Source organism: Erinaceus europaeus, chromosome 3 (genome assembly GCF_950295315.1).
Source record: "Erinaceus europaeus chromosome 3, mEriEur2.1, whole genome shotgun sequence".
Lineage (NCBI taxonomy): Eukaryota > Metazoa > Chordata > Mammalia > Eulipotyphla > Erinaceidae > Erinaceus > Erinaceus europaeus.
Window position 1 is genome coordinate 183,682,225 of NC_080164.1, and position 5,097 is coordinate 183,687,321.

The 5,097-nt window shown below is 65.9% G+C and overlaps 1 protein-coding gene across 1 annotated transcript in view; it reads left to right on the forward strand.

The window, feature by feature from the left end:
• The first annotated feature begins 1,326 nt into the window (after positions 1 to 1,326).
• The window catches only part of JAKMIP1 (janus kinase and microtubule interacting protein 1), a 65,087-nt gene continuing 61,316 nt past the window's right edge, over positions 1,327 to 5,097 (forward strand). Inside the window, exon 1 of the mRNA XM_060188569.1 lies at positions 1,327 to 1,475. The gene's annotated coding sequence lies outside the window, so the exon portion shown is untranslated. The remainder of the gene's footprint in view (positions 1,476 to 5,097) is intronic.

Sequence of the window (5,097 nt, forward strand, 5' to 3'; positions counted from 1 at the left end):
GGTGTGATTCCACTAGTCTCAGGCCAACTCATGACTATTTTTTCAGGTTTCATATGGAGGCTGGGGAGACCGCATAATGGTCACGCAAAACAAACAAACAAACAAACAAACAAAAACCTCTCATGACTGAAGCTGCGGAGTCCCAGGTTCAATCTCCCCTGCCTCACTAGAAGCCCGAGGGGAACAGGCCTCTGGTAAAAATAAAATAATAGTGTGGTCCGGGAGAGGGCCCAGTGGATAAAGCACTGGACTCTCAAGCATGAGGTCCCGAGTTCAACCCCCGGCAGCACGTGTACCAGAGTGACGCCCGGGTCTCTGTCTTTCTCACTAGTCAGTAAATAAGATGTAATAATAACAATACAGTCTCCTAGAGGTATGTAGATGTGGGTAGACAGACAGACTTCTCCACCACCTGAGGATCTGCCCCTGCTGCGGTGCTCTTGGTCCGCTCCTGTGGAGCTGGGGGCCCCACCCGGGGCTTTGCACACAGCCAGGTGCCCCCGGTACTGGTACCAGGGGAGCTGTGTCCCGGTCCCGGTGCCACTCGGCCGGGCTGCAGGGTGCGGAGCCCCGGTTCCCACGCGGTCACAGTGCCCGGTCCCTGAGCCCCGCACCCAGCAGTCTCCGCCGGGCCCACCCCCCCCCCCAGCCCGGGGTCCGAGGCCCGCAGCGCGGAGTGCTCCCCAGGCCGAGCTCAGTCCCTGGCACTACGGTCCGCCGCGGGACCCCAGCACGAGTGGCACCTGCCCCGGGTGTGAGCGCCATGGAGGCAGGTGCGGGCGCCGCGCGTGCAAGCGGAGAGCCGGCGGCACGCCCCTCCCTGCCTCCCCCTGCCCCCTGGCCCCCAGCCGGGGGTCCCTTGGGTGGGAGAGCGCGGGGGTCCTGGGGGAGGGGAGGGGAGGTGAGGGGCAGCCCCGGGGCTCAGGAGCCCACCCCGCCCCCGTCATTAGCGGGTCACCTTCCCGTGCCCTTTAACCTCTGACCCCCAGCTCTGCATCAGAGCACGAAGGGTGGGGCGGGGGCGGCAGGGGCACCCCCAGGGAGGGCCGGCCGAACGGGGTCCCCGGGAGCTGCAGGGGCGACGCACCCGGCCGGGGGGCTCAGCCTGGGGACCCCTGGGCCCGGCCGGACCCCAGTGCGCACGCTCGGCGGCGGCCCGGGCCGGGCGGGGGGCGGGGGGGCGGGGGCGGGCCCGCCGTGATTGGCAGGCGGGCGGGCCAATCGCAGAGCTCCCCGGGGGCGGGGCGGGGCGGGGCGCGGGCGCTGCAGCGGGAGCGTGGGCGGCGCCGGCCGGTGTCCCCGCGTCCCGGGTGTCCGCACCTGCTCGGACCCCGCACCTGCCCGGGCCGCCCCCTGGGCGCCGCCCCCAGCCCTGCCCGCGCGTGTGCTCGGCCCCGCGTGCTGCTGGAGGCGGGGGATGCGGCGCGGGGATGCGGCCGCCGACACTGCCCGGCCCGGGTCCGAGCGCCCAGCAGGTGGGTACAGGTGCGCGGGGGCGACGCCCAGCCCGCGACACCCCCCTGCAGCCCCCCGCCCCGGGCGTCACCCCGTTTCCACGCCGCGCCCGCCCCGCCCCCGCGTGAGGGGGAGGGGGACCCCGGGGGCGGGGGGCGTGCCCCACATCGGGTCGGGGTCTGCAGCCCCTGGCGCCGAGGAGGCCTGGCCGCGCCCCGCCCGCAGCGCCCCTGCACACCGCCCGCACCCTGCACCCCGCCTGCACCCCGCCCGCACCACGCACCCCGCCCGCACCCTGCACCCCGCCCGCATCCTGCACCCCGCCCGCACCCCGCCCACACCCCGCACCCCGCCCGCATCCTGCACCTCTGCACCCCGCCCGCACCCCGCACCGCGCAGCCCACGTGGGCTCCGGGGAGGAGGCGGCGGCCCCTGCTCTGTGGGGTGGGCGCGCCCTGGGCGCTTGGGGCCTGGGAAGGCGATGGCGCAGCGGCTCCACCCGCTGGACCCAGGTCTCCCAGCCGCCTCCAGCCAGCCTGGTGGGCGCGCCACGCCCAGGGCCAGCGGCACGCTCCATCCCTCCGTCCCCCCATCCCCCATCCCTCCATCCCCCATCCCTCATCCCTCCATCCCCCCATCCCTCCATCCCTCCATCCCGCATCCCTCCATACCCCATCCTCATCCCTCCATGCCCCATCCCCCATCCCTCCATCCCCCATCTCCCCATCCCTCCATCCCTCCATCCCCCCATCCCTCCATCCCCCATCCCTCATCCCTCCATCCCCCCATCCCTCCATCCCGCATCCCTCCATACCCCATCCCCATCCCTCCATGCCCCATCCCCCATCCCTCCATCCCCCATCCCTCCATCCCCCATCCCTCCATCCCCCATCCCTCATCCCTCCATCCCCCCATCCCTCCATCCCTCCATCCCGCATCCCTCCATACCCCATCCCCATCCCTCCATCCCCCATCCCTCCATCCCCCCATCCCTCCATCCCTCCATCCCCCATCCCTCCATGTCCCATCCCCCATCTCCCCATCCCCCCATCCCTCCATCCCTCCATCCCCCCATCCCTCCATCCCTCATCCCCCCATCCCCCATCCCTCCATCCCCCATCCCTCATCCCTCCATCCCTCCATCCCTCCATCCCGCATCCCTCCATACCCCATCCCCATCCCTCCATCCCCCATCTCCCCATCCCCCCATCCCTCCATCCCTCCATCCCTCATCCCTCCATCCCCCATCCCTCCATGCCCCATCCCCATCCCTCCATCTCTCCCATCTTTCCCCATCTCCCCATCCCCCCATCCCTCCATCCCTCCATCCCTCATCCCTCCATCCCCCCATCCCTCCATGCCCCATCCCCCATCCCTCCATCCCCCATCCCTCATCCCTCCATCCCCCCATCCCTCCATCCCTCCATCCCCCATCCCTCATCCCTCCATCCCCCCATCCCTCCATCCCTCCATCCCGCATCCCTCCATACCCCATCCCCATCCCTCCATCCCCCATCCCTCCATCCCTCCATCCCTCCATCCCCCATCCCTCCATGCCCCATCCCCCATCCCTCCATCCCCCATCTCCCCATCCCCTCATCCCTCCATCCCTCCATCCCCCCATCCCTCCATCCCTCATCCCTCCATCCCCCCATCCCTCCATCCCTCCATCCCCCATCCCTCCATGCCCCATCCCCCATCCCTCCATCTCTCCCATCTTTCCCCATCTCTCCATCCCTCCATCCATTCTTCCATCCCCCATCTCTCCATTCCCAGTCTCTCCATCCCTCGATCTCCCTGTCCCTCGCCCCTCGCATCTCCCATCTCTCCATCCCTTCCTTGCAACATCTCTTACGTCCATCTCTCTAGCTCTCCAGCCCTCATGCTGGAGATCTAGCCCATCCTAGCCAGGATCTAGCCCATCATGCTGACAGCCCCAGCCCGCTGGCCCCAGCCGCACCCCTCCCTTCCCCTTTCCACCCCTCTCCCTCCTTTCCTTCCCTCCTTCCCTCCCGGGCACGCAGCCGGCCTCCTCCCCAGCGGGCTCGCTGCCAGCCCCTCCCGGGCAGATGCAGGGTATCTGCCGGCCGCCAGCGCCCCCCCCCACTCTGTCCTTGACCTCGCTGATGCTGTTCCCTCCCTGCCAGCAGGGGCTCTGGGGAAGCCCCGTTCCCGCACCCATGACCCCATGGGACAGAGCAGACCTGGAGGGGGGGAAGGACCTGCCACTGACATCCCTGCCCGGCCCGGGGCGGGGGCTCTCATTGCGGATCCCCCCATGAGCCATCTATGGCTCCCACCGTCCCTCCTGTGGTCCCCAAACGCAGCTGCCCACTTTGGCTTGACCCCACGTGTCACTTCCTCCCGGGAAGGCCGTGCCCGGGTCTGAGTTGCTCCTTGGTGGCAGCCCTGATTCTGCCCGTCCCACTGCGAGTCTCTCACCCGTGAGCTGCTGCTGGGACGAGGACCCGGGTGTGGGGGGTCTGTGGCTTTTCTGTGGGCAGTGCCTGCCTGCCAGAGGCTGGGCACTTGTCCTGTTCAGGGGTCCTGCCTCCGCCCAGTCCAGCCTGCCCCGGGACCCCCTTTGGGCCTGGCCCCTCACTTCTGGGCTTCTCCTCGTGCTGTGTGGCCTCGGATCTGAGGCGCGCCCTCTCTGAGCCTCCTCTTGCTGTGGCAGCGCTGGGCGGAGACAGTGCAGTGGTAATGCACAGGACTTGCACGCCAGAGGCCCCAGGCTCCATCCCTGGCACTGCTGGTCACAGAACCAACAGAAAGGGCGAGTCCCCCAGCATCCTCACAGCCTAGGAAGTGACTAGAGTAAGGCTGCCTTTCCTAGAATATTAATTTACTGAATTTTTAAACGTTCTTTTATCTTTATTTATTTATTGGATAGAGACAGCCAGAAATCTAGAGGAAAGGGGGAGATGGAGAGGGAGAGAGAGACAGAGAGACACCTGCAGCCCTGCTTCACCACTCACAAAGCTTTCCTCCTGCAGGGGGAAACCAGGGCCTCGGACCCTGGTCCTTGTGCACCTTGTGACCAGCTGCACCACCACCCAGTCCCGAAATGCTCTTTAAATGTTTTTTAAAAGACCTTTTATCTACGTATCTATCTATCTATCTATCTATCTATCTATCTATCATCTGTTTACCCATGTATCTACATCCATCATCCATCCATCCATCCATCCTTCCGTCTACATCTGTCTATCATCTATTTATCCATTTATCTCCATCCATCCATCATCTGTCTATCTACCTATGTATCAACTATCTGTTTGTCTGTCTGTCTGTCTGTCTGTCTGTCCGTCTATGTTGCAGAACCAGGTCCTCACCAAGTCCACTACCCCACAGGCTGCCTCTTCACTCAGAGAGACTGACAGATAGAGAAAGGGAGAGACACAACACTGGATCTTCCCCCAGAGCTGCAGCAACTCCCGTGTGGTGCCAGGGCTCCCGCTGGGCTGCACACACGTCAAGGCGTGCACCCTACCTCGGGCTGTGTCTCTGGGCCTGTCTCTTGATTTTTGTGGGAGCGAAGCCGAGCGTTGCTCAGCACCAGTGTATGCCGGTGCTGGGATCAGACCTGGCGTCTTTGAGTCGCGATGCCTTGAGCTATGTTCCCAGCCGCTGAGAAACATT